The following is a 17,644-nucleotide window of genomic DNA, read 5'->3' as shown; positions in this document are numbered from 1 at the left end:
TGAGGAGTCATTATGTTACTGTGGACGTTGAATGACAGCATAAACTTAGTGGTAGTATTTCGAGCCTGGAGTTAGTGGTCAGGAGCAGTGTTATTTGGTAAATTGATCTGACAGTGATGTGTAGACTGGACTGAGGGAGCATGGACCAGAATGAAACAGATTGGCTGACTCGCGGGTTGCCAACAGGTGACCTGCAGTTGTTTTCTTTGGTCCCTGTGTTGCTTTAAAAACCAGAATATTTCTCCCAACAGTCTGAGTTTATTGCCTATTTTGGATCATTGGAAGATCTGCCATCACATTCCCACCTGATTAACGTTTGGCTGGAACTGAGGAACAGCTGTTCCCACCAATCCCTGTTGCTCTACACCAGGTCCACAGCACCCATTTATGTAGCTTTCCATTTTTGGTAACTGGAGGAAAGGAACATTAGGGAGATATCAGGAAGGAGGAAGGCACAAGATTAGGTGTCAGGGTGTCAACAGCAGTTATACTGGAAGGAATGTTTTGGGTATGGGATGTAATGGGATTTTAAACAATTTTTTTGGTTATGACAGTGGATCACCCAAGGAGAACTCTCCATACTGATGTTTACAATATGTTTTGGAGAAAATTTAGGGCTTGGGTGCAAGTTTAGGAGTCGCTTACAGAGACAAGTTACTTTGAAGTTTCTACTCTTCCCATTAAATACCCTAGCTGGGCCTGGGGGAGTTTACAGATATTTGGAGGCTGTGTAGCCCTGTTTAAGGGTGAGAAATCAGACTTGATGTTAATGGGACTTTGTTGTTTTAGAAGGTGTGAGAAGAGGTAGAAAAAAAGAAGGCATTATACCTAATGGGCTGTACTTTTGAAAAGCTATTTGTAATAATTAGACTTACTTAGTGGTAAAAACAAGCAAAGCCACATACCCAAAAACCATGAGATTATGAGGTGAAACAGTTTCTACCCTCCCCACCTAACTACTTGGATCCATCTCCCAGACAAAAGTGCCAGTTGATTCTTTTTTTTTTTTTTACTTCTTTATTAGAGTATAATTGCTTTACAATGGTGTGTTAGTTTCTGCTTTATAACAAAGTGAATCAGTTATACATATACATATGTTCCCATATCTCTTCCCTCTTGCGTCTCCCTCCCTCCCACCCTCCCTATCCCACCCCTCCAGGCGGTCACAAAGCACCAAGTTGATCTCCCTGTGCTACGCAGCTGCTTCCCACTAGCTATCTACCTTACATTTGGTAGTGTATATATATCCATGCCTCTCTTTCGCTTTGTCACAGCTTACCCTTCCCCCTCCCCATATCCTCAAGTCCATTCTCTAGTAGGTCTGTGTCTTTATTCCTGTCTTACCCCTAGGTTCTTCATGACATTTTTTCCCCTTAAATTCCATATATATGTGTTAGCATACGGTATTTGTCTTTCTCTTTCTGACTTACTTCACTCTGCATGACAGACTCTAGGTCTATCCACCTCATTACAAATAGCTCAATTCCGTTTCTTTTTATGGCTGAGTAATATTCCATTGCATATATGTGCCACATCTTCTTTATCCGTTCATCTGATGATGGGCACTTAGGTTGTTTCCATCTTCGGGCTATTGTAAATAGAGCTGCAATGAACATTTTGGTACATGATTCTTTTTGAATTATGGTTTTCTCAGGGTATATGCCCAGTAGTGGGATTGCTGGGTTGTATGGTAGTTCTATTTGTAGGTTTTTAAGGAACCTCCATACTGTTCTCCATAGTGGCTGTACCAATTCACATTCCCACCAGCAGTGCAAGAGTGTTCCCTTTTCTCCACACTCTCTCCAGCATTTATTGTTTCTAGATTTTTTGATGATGGCCATTCTGACTGGTGTGAGATGATATCTCATTGTAGTTTTGATTTCCATTTCTCTAATGACTAATGATGTTGAGCATTCTTTCATGTGTTTGTTGGCAGTCTGTATATCTTCTTTGGAGAAATGTCTATTTAGGTCTTCTGCCCATTTTTGGATTGGGTTGTTTGTTTTTTTGTTATTGAGCTGCATGAGCTGCTTGTAAATTTAGGAGATTAATCCTTTGTCAGTTGCTTCATTCGCAAATATTTTCTCCCATTCTGAGGGTTGTCTTTTGGTCTTGTTTATGGTCTCCTTTGCTGTGCAAAAGCTTTGAAGTTTCATTAGGTCCCATTTGTTTATTTTTGGTTTTATTTCTATTTCTCTGGGAGGTGGGTCAAAAAGGATCTTGCTGTGATTTATGTCATAGAGTGTCCTGCCTATGTTTTCCGCTAAGAGTTTGATAGTTTCTGGCCTTACATTTAGGTCTTTAATCCATTTTCAGCTTATTTTTGTGTATGGTGTTAGGGAGTGATCTAATCTCATACTTTTACATGACCTATCCAGTTTTCCCAGCACCACTTATTGAAGAGGCTGTACATTCCTGCCTCCTTTATAAAAGATAAGGTGACCATATGTGCATGGGTTTATCTCTGGGCTTTCTATCCTGTTCCATTGATCTATCTTTCTGTTTTTGTGCCAGTACCATACTGTCTTGATTACTGTAGCTTTGTAGTATAGTCTGAAGTCAGGGAGCCTGATTCCTCCAGATCCTTTTTTCGTTCTCAAGATTGCTTTGGTTATTCGGGGTCTTTTGTGTTTCCATACAAATTGTGAAATTTTTTGTTGTAGTTCTCTGAAAAATGCCATTGGTAGTTTGACAGGGATTGCATTGAATCTGTAGATTGCTTTGGGTAGTAGAGTCATTTTCACAATGTTGATTCTTCCAATCCAAGAACATGGTATATCTCTCCATCTATTTGTATCATCTTTAATTTCTTTCATCAGTGTCTTATAATTTTCTGCATACAGGTCTTTTGACTCCTTAGGTAGGTTTATTCCTAGATATTTTATTCTTTTTGTTGCAATGGTAAATGGGAGTGTTTTCCTGATTTCACTTTCAGATTTTTCATCATTAGTGTATAGGAATGCCAGAGATTTCTGTGCATTAATTTTGTATCCTGCTACTTTACCAAATTCATTGATTAGCTCTAGTAGTTTTCTGGTAGCATCTTAAGGATTCTCTATGTATAGTATCATGTCATCTGCAAAGAGTGACAGCTTTACTTCTTCTTTTCCGATTTGGATTCCTTTTATTTCCTTTTATTCTGTGATTGCTGTGGCTAAAACTTCCAAAACTATGTTGAATAAGAGTGGTGAGACTGGGCAACCTTGTCTTCTTCCTGATCTTAGTGGATCTTAGTTTTTCACCATTGAGGATGATGTTGGCTGTGGGTTTGTCGTATATGGCCTTTATTATGTTGAGGAAAGTTCCCTCTATGCCTACTTTCTGCAGGGCTTTTCTCATAAATGGGTGTTGAATTTTGTTGAAAGCTTTCTCTGCATCTGTTGAGGTGATCATATGGTTTTTCTCCTTCAATTTGTTAGTATGGTGTATCACATTAATTGTTTTCCGTATATTGAAGAATCCTTGCATTCCTGGAATAAACCCCACTTGATCATGGTGTATGATCCTTTTAATGTGCTGTTGGATTCTGTTTGCTAGTATTTTGTTGAGGATTTTTGCATCTATGTTCATCAGTGATATAGGCCTGTAGTTTTCTTTCTTTGTGACATCCTTGTCTGGTTTTGGTATCAAGGTGATGGTGGCCTCGTAGAATGAGTTTGGGAGTGTTCCTCCCTCTGCTATATTTTGGAAGAGTTTGAGAAGGATAGGTGTTAGCTCTTCTCTAAATGTTTGATAGAATTTGCCTGTGTAGCCATCTGGTCTTGGGTGGTTGATTCTTAAGTACTTTCCCATCCGTTGTTGTAGGTAGGGAGGATATGAGGAACTATCCAGCTAAAGTTACCTTAATTTTTTACAACTGCACTTAAACTGCTTCTATGATGACAGAATGCCTGGGGCTTAGAGGTTCACTAAGTGCTTGTTGCTCTGCTCCACAAACACAGCACCTACTTGCCTTCTGTTAAAAGCCTAATGTAGTCCATTAGCCCAGAACAAGACAGTTGCTCCATTGCTCAATATTTCTGATTATCATGCATGGGATTTCAAACTTCCATGATTCTGGCTTTGCTGATATTCTTAGGTTAAAATTTAAGAAAATTAGAAATAATAAAACAAGGATATCTTTTTAGGGAAATAAATGGTGAAATGGGAACTTTCTTATTTTATAGTAGAAGAATTCAGAAAACAGTATTAGGTCAATTCATTAAAAGAACTGGAACAAATTTGAAAGATTTAAAAAAATGTTTCAGTTGCTTAACTGTTGTGGCAAAGTGTCTTACAAATAAGCAGACAAAATAATCTGGGGAATGTGTTTATTATAAAAGTCAGAAGGTATTTTGTTACATTTAGCATCCTAGAATGGAATTGTCAAAGCCAGTTGCTAATAAAGGAAACGTTTTCCTCTGGGAACCGTGCTTATAATTTTAAATTCCAAAAGCACAGTGTTGTTGCCAAACTAAGAAACTTGGAATTTAAGCTTTGGAAGTGGTCTTCCTGCCACCGATCCATGTTTTTCCAGTGGTGCTTAGGAAAGACAAGAATGAAATGTGGGCCAAAAGATTGCCATCATAAAATTTATGATTGGGTTGGCATTTCAGGAGACTTTGAATGCATCTAGGAAACTTTTGAAATGACTCTCCTAACTAATTTCACAGTACAAATAATCACCCTTTAAGCTGTTTGAAAAAAATGTGCATCACTATTTCTGATTTGTGCACTCTGCTGTCTTTCCCGGGATCCACACAGGTGAAGTGTATTGAATTCGTTAGTTTTGCAGAGAGCTTGCTGAGTAATTCTGCTGCACACAGCTTCTTAACCTGCTCCCTGTGCTGTGACAGCCTTCCCAGCCTTCCTGACTGGTGCTAGAGGCTGCTGGGGGTGACAGAGCACAGCCTTTCACTTACAGACTGCCTCTGGTTTGGAAAAGAGACTCCTGACTGTTAATTTTGCCAGGCTCTCCTTGGAAGAATACTGATTTGTTCCTGGGGTTGGGCTGAGTTCCTGCCTTCCATGCCTTGCCACGCAGTGGTTGCTTGGTTGGGGCAGTGATGTGGTGCCAACCAGGGCAGACCTGGTCCCCATTAGGCAGCTTGCCCTGCCAGTCCATGATCTTTGTTCTTGTGCTGTTTGCCTCATCAGTGGGGATGGCATAGGGCCCACTCAGTTGAGTGACCTTTTAAAGAAAGTTAAACTTTATGTTATCTTGACTAGACAGTGCGTGCGTGGTTCAGAATTTGAAAGGTGCAGAGCGTACACTGTGAACGTCTCCTTGATGCCTCCCTGGTTCTCCTCCCCAGCAGCAGCACACCCCTGCCAGGGTGCTCACAAGCATCTGCTGCTGGTGTGAAAGGACCTGAACTGTCCTTTGGATTTGTTGCCCTTTGGCAGCAGCTCTTTTATATTAGAGTCACCACAGGGCCAGCCTGGGGCTTCTCTGTGAAGACTTTGCTGCGTTTTTGAAAGAGCTCTTGAGACCTGGGATTTACTGGCAACATTCTCTGCCCTTGCGTAAGATTTTGAGAGGATATCTCTCACTGACCTGGATCCCTCAGTGGACGACTCTCAGAGCCTTGTCCCCACAGTCTGTGTCCTGCTAGTCCTGTGGTTTCGGTGATCTGCAGGAAATTCCTAGGTATACGTCCCTCAGTCAACGCAAACTTAGTTTGTCTCAAATTTGACTTTTCTCGTTTTAGACGTTGACCTTCCTCCTCCCGTCTGCTCTGCTCCAGCTTGAAATCCGTTAGTCCCTGTGTCTCTGCTCCCTCATCCAGTCCAGGTCACAGGTTCTCATCAGATAACACCTGGATTCCTTATCTGTTGCTTTGGCGTATTTCAGATAGTTCAGGACTTGATGCCTGAACTGTTATAAAATCCTTCTAATTGAGCTCCCTCCCTTCAGGATTTGTTCTCAACCCCTTCTAGTCCACCTGACCTTTCTTTGTACAATTCTGAAACTTCCCTATGAGTTACAGAAGGGAAAAAAATTTTTAGCCCCTGTTTCAGATCTCTTAAATTTGGTCCTTTATGGCCTTGTTTCTTAACCAGCCCCTTTTCCTGCTTGGAGCCTCTGTGACTTGGATCTTGGCTCTTGCTATTTCCAACCGTAGGAAATGTGCTCATTTTCTGTCACTCCTCTTTCCACCTCTACCTATTTAAGTCCTATTTTCTCAAAGTCCATTTTAGATCTTCCCCATTTCAATACTTCATCAGGCATGTATGTATTGTAGAAATCACAGGAATGTGTGCAAATGAGAATGAAATCCACCTACAATCCCATCATTCAGAGAAACAACCATTGTTCAAATGCATATCCCTCCTGTGCAGATTGCTACGTGGCTGTAATGCTACCATGCATGGTCTGATAGCTTGCCTTTTTTTCTTTATTAATTGAAATATAGTTGATTTACAATGTTCTGTTAGTTTCAGGTATACAGCAAAGTGATTCATAAATCTATACTGTTTTTTTTAAATTAATTTTTATTATTTGGGTGCGTTGGGTCTTTGTTGCTGCATGTGGGCTTTCTCTAGTTGTGATGAGCGGGGGCTACTCTTTGTTGCGGTGCGTGGGCTTCCAATTGCGGTGGCTTCTTGTTGCGGAGCATGGGCTCTAGGTACACGGGCTTCAGTAGCTGTAGCGCACAGGCTCAGTAGTTGTGGTTTGTGGGCTCTAGAGTGCAGGCTCAGTAGTTGTGGCACATGGGCTTAGTTGCTCCGCGGCATGTGGGATCTTCCCGGACCAGGGCTCGAACCCGTGTCACCTGCATTGGCAGGCGGATTCTTAGCCACTGCGCCACCAGGGAAGTCCGTATGAATTTTTTACATTCCTTTCCATTATAGGTTATTAGAAAATGTGAAATAGAGTTCCCTGTGCTATACAGTAGGTCCTTGTTGTTTATTTTATATATGGTAGTGTGTATCTGTTAATCCCAAACTCCTAATTTATCCCTCCTCTCCTCCCTTCCCCTTTGGTAACCATAAGTTTGTTTTCTGTATCTGTGAGTCAGTTTCTGCTTTGTAAATAAGTTCATTAATATTATTTATATTATTTTTTTAGATTCCACATATAAGTGATATATGATATTTGTCTTTCTTTTTCTGACTTATTTCACTTAGTATGATAATCTCTCGGTCCATCCACGTTGCTGAAAATGGCATTATTTCATTCTTTTTTATGGCTGATTAATATTCCATTGTATATACGTAACACATCTTCTTTATCCATTCATCTGCCAACGGACATTTAGGTTGCTTCCACGTCTTGGCTATTGTAAAGCTGCAGTGAACATTGGGGTGCATGCATCTTTTTGAGTTAGAGTTTTTGTCTTTTCCAGATAAAGCCCAGGAGTGGGATTGCTGGATAATATGGTAACTCTGTTTTTAGTTTTTTAAGGAACCTCTATACTGTTCTCCATAGTGGCTGCACCAGTTTACATTCCCACCAACAGTGTAGGAAGGTTCCCTTTTCTCCATACCCTCTCCAGCATTTATTATTTTTAGACTTTTTGATGATCGCCATTCTGAATGGTGTGAGGTGATACCTCATTGTAGTTTTGATTTGCATTTCTCTAATAATTAGCAATGTTGAGCATCTTTTCATGTGCCTGTTGGCCATCTGTATGTGTTTTTTGGAGAAATGTCTATTTAGGTCTTCTGCCCATTTTTTGATTGGGTTTTTTTTTGATATTGAGCTGTTTGTATATTTTGGAAATGAAGCCCTTGTCAGTTGCATGGTTTGCAAATATTTGCAAATATTTTCTCTCATTCTGTAGGTTGTTTTTTCATTTTGTTTATGGGTTCCTTTGCTGTGCAAGAGCTTATACCTTTGACTAAGTTCCATTTGTTTATTTTTGCATTTATTTCTTGCCTTGAGAGACTGATCGAAGAAAGTATTGCTGGGATTTATGTCAGAATTTTTGCCTTTGGTCTCTATCAAATTACCCATGACATTTTTTTTTGAATTTTATTTTATTTATTTATTTTACAGCAGGTTCTTATTATCTATTTTATTTTTTATTTTTTATTATTTTGCGGTACACGGGCCTCCTCTCACTGTTGTGGCCTCTCCCGTTGCAGAGCACAGGCTCCAGACGCACAGGCTCAGTGGCCATGGCTCACGGGCCTAGCGGCTCCGCGGCATGTGGAATCTTCCCAGACCGGGGCACGAACCTGTGTCTCCTGCATCGGCAGGCGGACTCTCAACCACTGCGCCACCAGGGAAGCCCTAGTTATCTATTTTATACATATTAGTGTATACATGTCAATCAAAGTCATCACACCACCCCCACACACACCCCCCGGCACTTCCCCCCTTGGTGTCCATACGTTTGTTCTCTATATCTGTGTCTCTATTCCTGCCCTGCAAACCGGTTCATCTGTACCATTTTTCAAGGTTCCACGTATATGCATTAATATACGATATTTGTTTTTCTCTTTCTGACTTACTTTGTATGACAGTCTCTAGATCCATCCACATCTCTACAAATGACCCAGTTTCGTTCCTTTTTATGGCTGAGTAATATTCCATTGTATATACGTACCACATCTTTATCCATTTGTCTGTCGATGGTATTGCTTCCATGACCTGGCTATTGTAAATACTGCTGCAGTGAACATTGGGGTGCATGTGTCTTTTTGAATTATGGTGTTCTCTGGGTATATGCCCAGTAGTGGGATTGCTGGGTCATATGGTAATTCCATTTTTAGTTTTTTAAGGAACCTCCATACTGTTCTCCATAGTGACTGTATCAATTTACTTTCCCACCAACAGTGCAGGAGGATTCCCTTTTCTCCACACTCTCTCCAGCATTTGTTGTTTGTAGATTTTCTGATGATGCCCATTCTAATTGCTGTAAAGTGATACCTCATTGTAGTTTTGATTTGCATTTCTCTAATAATTAGTGACGTTGAGCAGCTTTTCATGTGCTTCTTGGCCATCTGTATGTCTTCTTTGGAGAAATGTGTATTTAGGTCTTCTGCCCATTTTTTGATTGGGTTGTTTATTTAATATTGAGCTGTATGAGCTGTTTATATATTTTGGAGATTAATCCTTTGTCCGTTGATTCATTTGCAAATATTTTCTCCCATTCTGAGGGTTGTATTTTAATCTTGTTTGTAGTTTCCTTTGCTTTGCAAAAGCTTTTAAGTTTCATTAGGTCCCATTTGTTTATTTTTGTTTTTATTTCCATCACTCTAGGAAGTGGATCAAAAAAGATCTTGCTGTGATTTATGTCAAAGAGTGTTCTTCCTATGTTTTCATGCAAGAGTTTTATAGTGTCCAGTTTTACATTTAGGTCTTTAAACCATTTTGAGTTTATTTTTGTGTATGGTGTTAGGGAGTGTTCTAATTTCATTCTTTTACATGTAGTTGTCCAGTTTTCCCAGCACCACTTATTGAAGAAACTGTCTTTTCTCTGTTGTATATCCTTGCCTCTTTTGTCATAGATTAGTTGACCATAGGTGCGTGGGTTTATCTCTGGGCTTTCTGTCCTCTTCTGTTGATCTATATTTCTGTTTTTGTGCCAGTACCATATTGTCTTGATTACTGTAGCTTTGTAGTATAGTTTGAAGTCAGGGAGTTTGATTCCTCCAACTCCGTATTTTTTTCCTCAAGACCACTTTGACTATTTGGGGTCTTTTGTGTCTCCATACAACTTTTAAGATTTTTTGTTCTACTTCTGTAAAAAAACAAAAATGCCACTGGTAATTTGATAGGGATTGCATTGAATCTGTAGGTTGCTTTGTGTAGTATAGTCATTTTCACCATATTGATTCTTCCAGTCCAAGAACATGGTATGTCTGTCCATAGGTTTGTGTCATCTTTGATTTCTTTCATCAGTGTCTTACAGTTTTCTGAGTACAGGTCTTTTAACTCCTTAGGTAGTTTTTTTTCCTAGGTATTTTATTCTTTTTGTTGAAATGGTGAATGGGATTGTTTCCTTAATTTCTCTTTCTGATCATTCGTTGTTAGTGTATAGGAATGCAAGAGATTTCTGTGCATTAATTTTGTACCCTGCAACTTTACCAAATTCATTGATTACCTCTAGTAGTCTTCTGGTAGCATCTTTAGGATTCTCTATGTATAGTATCATGTCATCTGCAAACAGTGACAGCTTTACTTCTTCTTTTCCAATTTGTATTCCTTTTATTTCGTTTTCTTCTCTGATTGCTGTGGCTAGGACTTCCAAAATTATGTTGAATAATAGTGGTGAGAGTGGACATCTTTGTCTTGTTTCTGATCTGAGCGGAAATGCTTTCAGTTTTTCACCGTTGAGAATGAGGTTTGCTGTGGGTTTGTCATATATGGTCTATGTTGAGGTAGGTTCCCTCTGTGCCCACTTTCTGGTGAGTTTTTATCATAAATGGGTGTTGAATTTTGTCAAAAGCTTTTTCTGCATGTATTGAGATGACCATATCCTTTTTATTCATTTCGTTAATATGGTGTATCACATTGATTTATTTGCATATATTGAAGAATCCTTGTATCCCTGGGATAAATCCCACTTGATCATGAAGTATGATCCTTTTAATGTGTTGTTGGATTCTGTTTGCTAGTATTTTGTTGAGGATTTTTCATCTGTATTCATCAGTGATATTGGTCTGTAATTTCCTTTTTCTGTAGTGTATTTGTCTGATTTTGGTATCAGGGTGATGGTGGCCTCATAGAATGAGTTTGGGAGTGTTCCTCCCTCTGCAATTTTTTGAAGAGTTTGAGAAGGATGGGTGTTAGCTCTTTTCTGAATGTGTGATAGAATTCACCTGTGAAGCCATCTGGTCCTGGACTTTTGTTTGTTGGAAGATTTTTAATCACAGTTTCAATTTCATTACTTGTGATTGGTCTGTTCACGTTTTCTATTTCTTCCTGGTTCAGTCTTGGCAGGTTATACCTTTCTAAGAATCTGTCCATTTCTTCCAGGTTGTCCATTTAATTGGCATAGAGTTTCTTGTAGTCGTCTCTTAGGTTGCTTTGTATTTCTGCGCTGTCTGTTGTAACTTCTCCTTTTTCATTTCTAATTTTATTGATTTGAGTCCTCTCCCTCTTTTTCTTGATGAGTTTGGCTAAAGGTTTATCAATTTTATCTACTCAGAGAACCAGTTTTTAGTTTTATTGATCTTTCCTGTTGTGTTCTCTGTTTCTGTTTCATTTATTTCTGCTTTGATCTTTATGATTTCTTTCCTTCTACTAACATTGGGTTTTTTTTGTTTTTCTTTCCCTAGTTACTTTAGGTGTAAGCTTAGATTGTTTATTTGAGATTTTTCTTGTTTCTTGAGGTAGGCTATAAACTTTCGCTATAAACTTCCTTCTTAGAACTGTCTTTGCTGCATCCCATAGGTTATGGATCGTCATGTTTTCATTGTAATTTGTCTCTAGGTATTTTTTGATTTGCTCTTTGATTTCTTCGGTGATTTCTTGGTTATTTAGTAACGTATTGTTTAGCCTCCATATGTTTGTGTTTTTTATGTTTTTTTCCCTGTAACTGATTTCTAATCTCATAGTGTTGTGGTTGGAAAAGATGCTCGTTACGATTTCAGTTTTCTTAAATGTACCGAGGCTTGATTTGTGACCCTAGATGTGATCTATCCTGCAGAAAGTTCTGTGTGCACTTGAGAAGAAAGTGTAATCTGCTGTTTTTGGATGGAATGTCTTAGAAATATCAAATAAATTTATCTGGTCTATTGTGTAATTAATTTTATTTAATTTTATTTAATTTTATTTATTTTTGGCTGCATTGGGTCTTTGTTGCTGCGCGCGAGCTTTTTCTAGTTGTGGCGAGGGGGGGCTACTCTTCGTTGTGGTGCGTGGGCTTCTCATTGAGGTGGCTTCTCTTGTTGCAGAGCATGGGCTCTAGATGCACGGGCTTCAGTAGTTGTGGCATGTGGCTCAGTAGTTGTGGCTCTCAGGCTCTAGAGCACAGGCTCAGTATTTGTGGCACACGAGCTTAGTTGCTCCGTGGCATGTGGGATCTTCCTGGACCAGGCCTCCAACCCGTGTTCCCTGCATTGGCAGGTGGATTCTTAACCACTGCACCACCAGGGAAGCCCTATTGTGTCATTTAAAGCTTGTGTTTACTTATTATTTTTCTGTCTGTATGACTTGTCCATTGGTGTAAGTGAGGTGTAAAGTCCCCCACTACTACTGTGTTACTGTTGATTTCCTCTTTTATAGCTGTTAGCAGTTGTCTTATTTATTGAGGTGCTTCTATGTTGGGTGCATATATATTTATAATTGTTATATTTTTTTTCTTGGATTGATCCCTTGATCATTATGTAGTGTGCTTCCTTGTCTCTTATAACATTCTTTATTTTAAAGTCTATTTTATCTCATATGAGTATTGCTACTCTTGCTTCCTTTTAATTTCCATTTGCATGGAATATCTTCTTCCATTCCCTCACTTTCAGTATGTATGTGTCGCTAAGGTCTGAAGTGGGTCTGTTGTAGACAGCATATAGATGGGTCTTGTTTTTGTATTCATTCATCAATCCTGTGTCTTTTGGTTGGAGCATTTAATCCATTCACGTTAAAGGTAATTATCGATATGTATTTTCCTCTGACCATTTTCTTAATTGTTTTGAGTTTGTTTTTGTAGGTCCTTTTCTTCTCTTGTGTTTCCCACTTAGAGAAGTTCCTTTAGCATTTGTTGTAGAGCTGGTTTGGTGGTGCTGAATTTTCTTAGCTTTTGCTTCTCTGTAAAGCTTTTGATTTCTCCATCGAATCTGAATGAGATCCTTGCTGGGTAGAGTAATCTTGGTTGTAGGTTCTTCCCTTTCATCACTTGAAGTATATCATGCCACTCCCTTCTGGCTTGTAGTTTCTGCTGAGAAATCAGCTGTTAACTTAACTTTATGGGAGTTCCCTTGTATGTTATTTGTCGTTTTTCCCTTGCTGCTTTTAATAATTTTTCTTTGTCTTTAATTTTTGCCAGTTTGATTACTATGTGTTTTGGAGTGTTTCTCCTTGGGTTTATCCTGTATGGGACTCGCTGAGCTTCCTGGACTTGGGTGGCTGCTTTCTTTCCCATGTTAGGGAAGTTTTCGACTATAATCTCTTCAGATATTTTCTCTGGTCCTTCTTCTCTCTCTTCTCCTTCTGGGACCCCTATAATGCAAATGTTGTTGCGTTTAATGTTGTCCCAGTGGTCTCTTAGGCTGTCTTCATTTCTTTTCATTCTTTTTTCTTTATTCTGTTCTGCAGCAGTGAATTCCACCATTCTGTCTTCCAGGTCACTTATCCATTCTTCTGCCTCAGTTATTCTGCTATTGATTCCTTCTAGTGTAGTTTTCAGTTATTGTATTGTTCATCTCTGTTTGTTTGTTCTTTAATTCTTCAAGGTCTTTATTAAACATTTCTTGCATCTTCTTGATCTTTGCCTCCATTCTTTTTCTGGGGTCCTGGATCATCTTCACTATCATTATTCTGAATTCTTTTTCTGGAAGGTTGCCTATCTCAACTTCATTTAGTGTTTTTTCTGGGGTTTTATCTTGTTCCTTCATTTGGTACATAGCCCTCTGCCTTTTCATCTTGTCTGTCTTTCTGTGAATGTGGTTTTTGTTCCACAGGCTGCAGGATTGTAGTTCTTCTTGCTTCTGCTGTCTCTGTGTTTGTTCTTTAATTCTTCTAGGTCTTTGTTAAACATTTCTTGCATCTTCTTGATCTTTGCCTCCATTCTTTTCCCAAGGTCCTGGATCATCTTCACTGTCATTATTCCGAATTCTTTTTCTGGAAGGTTGCCTATTTCCACTTCATTTAGTTGTTTTTCTGGGGGTTTATCTTGTTCCTTCATCTGGTACAAAATCTTCTGCATTTTCATTTTGTCTGTCTTTCTGTGAATATGGTTTTTCTTCCACAGGCTGCAGAATTGTAGTTCTTCTTGATTCTGTTGTCTGCTCTCTGGTGGATGAGGCTAACTAAGAGGCTGTGCAGGCTTCCTGATGGTAGGGACTGGTGGTGAGTAGAGCTGGGTGTTGCTCTGGTTCCCAGAGCTCAGTAAAACTTCAGTCTGCTTGTCTGCTGATGGTTGTTTGGCCTGAGGTGACCCAACACTGGAGCCTACTTGGCTCTTTGGTGGGACTACTGGGAGGGCTCATGTGAAGGAGTACTTCCCAGAACTTCTGCTTCCAATGTCCTTGTCCCCATGGTGAGCCACAGCCACCCCCTGCCTCTGCAGGAGACCCTCCAATACTAGCAGGTGGGTCTGGTTCTGTCTGCTGTGGGGTCACTGCTCCTTCTCTTGGGTCCCAGTGCGCACACTACTTTGTGTGTGCCTTCCAAGAGTGGAGTCTCTGTTTACCCCAGTCCTCTCGAAGTCCTGCAGTCAAATCCCACTAGCTTTCAAAGTCTGATTCTCTAGGAATTCCTCCTCCCATTGCTGGACTCCCAGGTTGGGTAGCCTGATGTGAAACTCAGAACCTTCACTCCAGTGGGTGGTCTTTTGTGGTGTAAGTGTTTTCCAGTTTGTGAGTCAGCCACCCAGCAGTTATAGGATTTGATTTTATTGTGATTGCCTCCCTCCTACCATCTCATTGTGGCTTCTCCTTCGTCTTTGGATGTGGGATATCTTTTTTGGTGAGTTCCAGTGTCTTCTTGTCTTTGATTGTTCAGCAGTTAGTTGTGATTCCGGTGCTGTCTCAAGAGGGAGTGATCCCATGACGTTTTTACGGAACTAGAACAGAATAATCCTAAAATTCGTATGGAACCGTACAGGACCCAGAATTGCCAAAGCAATCCTGGAGAAAAAGAACAAAGTTGGAGGCATAACCCTCCCAGACTTCAGACAATACTACAAAGCTACTGTAACCAAAACAGTGTGGTATTGGCACAAAAACAGATATATAGATCAATGGAACAGAATAGAGAGCCCAGAAATAAACCCACGCACCTACAGTCAATTAATCTTCAACAAAAGAGGCAAGTATATACAATGGAGAAAAGACAGTCTCTTCAAGTAGTGTTGGGAAACCTGGACAGCTATACGTAAATCAGTGAAATTAGAACACTCCCTCACACCATACACACGAATAAACTCAAAATTGCTTAAAGACTTAAATATAGGGACTTCCCTGGTGGTGCAGTGGTTAGGAATCTGCCTGCCAATGCAGGGGACGTGGGTTTGAGCCCTGGTCTGGGAAGATCCCACATGCTGTGGAGCACCTAAGCCCGTGAGCCACAAGTACTGAGCCTGCATGCCACAACTACTGAAGCCCGTGTGCCTAGATCCCATGCTCCCCAACAAAAGAAGCCATTACAATGAGAAGCCTGTGCACCGCAATGAAGAGTAGCCCCCACTTGCTGCAACTAGAGAAAGTTTGCACACAGCAACGAAGACCCAACGCAGCCAAAAAAAAAAAAAAAAAATTAAAAATCTGTTGGGGGAAAAAAGACTTAAATATAAGATATGACATCATAGAGCTCGTAGATGATAGCTTGCCTTTTTATGCTGTCAGGAACTTTTTCCCACATCGTTAAGGTTCATAAAGGTTCTTTTCAAACAGTATTTCAAACTTTTTTTTTTAATTATGAAAGGCATAGGTGAAAACAAAAGATAATCATTGTAAAAGCACAAAAAAGAAATCACCGTAATCCTGCCACTCAGAGATAACCACTGTTAATATTTATTTTTATACACACTGCGCATTCCTGCACTATGTGTACTATTGTAACTCACTTTTAACAGAAGAATATGCCCTAAATATAGTTCAGGTCTTTAAACATTTTGACCTGCTAACATTTTTAGTGGTTTTGTGTCATTTTGCTGAGGCTGTACCTTAACTTATTGAACCAATCAGGCGTTTAAGTTGTTCTAAGTTTTTTGCTGTTTTAAGCAAGGTGTAGCAAATACCCTCGATTTAACACACACACACACACACACACACACACACACACCTTTCTGCACATGCATATTCTTAGATAAGTTCTATGTTTAGAACTACCAACTCAAAAAGGATGTACATTATTTAAGCTTTTGTTACAAATAATATATTTTCTTCTGCAGTAAATTTGTAGTCACCGTAACTGCATGAGAGTATTTGACCTTGTGGTCTCCCCCCAGAAAGGAATACTGAGTATTCACTTGTTTCTTGATTTTAGGAGAGGAATTTTGGCCTAGTGGTTACAAGCACAAATCCTCAAGTTGGACTGCTTGGTTTATAACTTGACTCTACCACTAATGTGCTTAAGTTTTCTCATCTCAACAATAGGGCTTAGAGTGGGCTTGTTCTGAGGCATTATGCCTTTCTTGTATGAACTGTACCTTCGAGTAACCAAATAGTTGATTAAAAGTTTCTCTTTATAGAATAATTGGAAAAGGAGTAATAGAATATTAATATTTCCACACCCCATTGGATTAATTGAAATGAGGCAATAACCATCAGTGCTACTACCATCACGGACAACCAGTTATTGTGTATTTCCTGATGTAAGTATACGTACAATACTACTGATGGAGGAATCTTGTCAAAAAAATCATACCCCAAACTCTTCAAGACTCTAGTTCTAACTGCTAGTTTACAGGAGATTCAAGGAACGATGAGAAACAGCACTGGACAAATGACCTGGTAGCTGTAGAAAATAAATGGCAAGGAGACCCACCTCCCCCACTTAAAAAAAAAAGGGGGGGGAAGCAATAGATATAGATATATGGAGGATAAAACCTACAAATTAGAAGACTTAAGACAGATTAATGATTTCTGGACCTTATTTGGATCCTGATTCAATCAAACTGCTATAAAGAGAAAAAATGAAATTATTGGGTAAATTCAAATATTGGATACTTAATATAAAGGAATTGTTAACTTTTCAGATGTGATATAATGGTATTGTGATGTTAAGTCCCTATGAAAAAGCACTAACTATAAAGGAAACAATTGAGAATTCGAGCTACATTAAAATTAAGAAATTCTATTTACTGTGCTATTAAGAGAGTGAAAAGGAAGGCCACAGACAATATTTATAAAAAAAAATCTGACACAGGACTCATATCCAGAATCTATAAATAATTCCTACAAAATGAATTTAAAAAAGGAAACTCAGTAGAAAAATGGGTACTTCAAATGGTCAGTAAATATATCCAATGTCATTAGTCATCAGGAAAATCAAAGCAAAACTCACAATAAGATACCACTACACACCCACCAGAATGGCTAAAATTAAAAAGACTGAAAATACTAAGGTTTGACATACTTACTAAGGGGGTAGTGCGCCACGGCTAGCCGGAAGGGAGTCCGGGAAAAAGTCTGGACCTGCTGAAGAGGCAAGAGACTTTTTCTTCCCTCTTTGTTTCCTGGTGGGCGAGGAGAGGGGATTAAGAGCGCTGCTTAAAGGAGCTCCAGAGACGGGCGCGAGCCGCGGCTAAAAGCGTGGACCCCAGAGACGGGCATGAGATGCTAAGGCTGCTGCTGCTGCCACCAAGAAGCCTGTGTGCGAGCACAGGTTACTATCCACATGCCCCTTCTGGGGAGCCTGTCCAGCCCGCCACTGCCAGGGTCCCAGGATCCAGGGACAACTTCCCCTGGAGAACGCACGGCGTGCCTCAGGCAAGACAGAAAAACACACAGCAGATGAAGGAGCAGGATAAAAGCCCACCAGATCTAACAAATGAAGAGGAAATAGGCAGTCTACCTGAAAAAGAATTCAGAATAATGATAGTAAAGGTGA

At 39.7% G+C, this 17,644-nt stretch overlaps 1 protein-coding gene across 1 annotated transcript in view; it reads left to right on the top strand.

Moving 5' to 3' along the window:
* Nucleotides 1-17,644, top strand: part of CDS2 (CDP-diacylglycerol synthase 2) — a 68,370-nt gene that overhangs the window by 1,033 nt on the left and 49,693 nt on the right. The gene's annotated exons all lie outside the window — the stretch shown is intronic.

This window comes from Pseudorca crassidens, chromosome 15, assembly GCF_039906515.1.
Source record: "Pseudorca crassidens isolate mPseCra1 chromosome 15, mPseCra1.hap1, whole genome shotgun sequence".
NCBI classification, from domain to species: domain Eukaryota; kingdom Metazoa; phylum Chordata; class Mammalia; order Artiodactyla; family Delphinidae; genus Pseudorca; species Pseudorca crassidens.
Note: the sequence above shows the minus strand (reverse complement) of the source record. Positions and strands in the feature narration are given on the sequence as shown.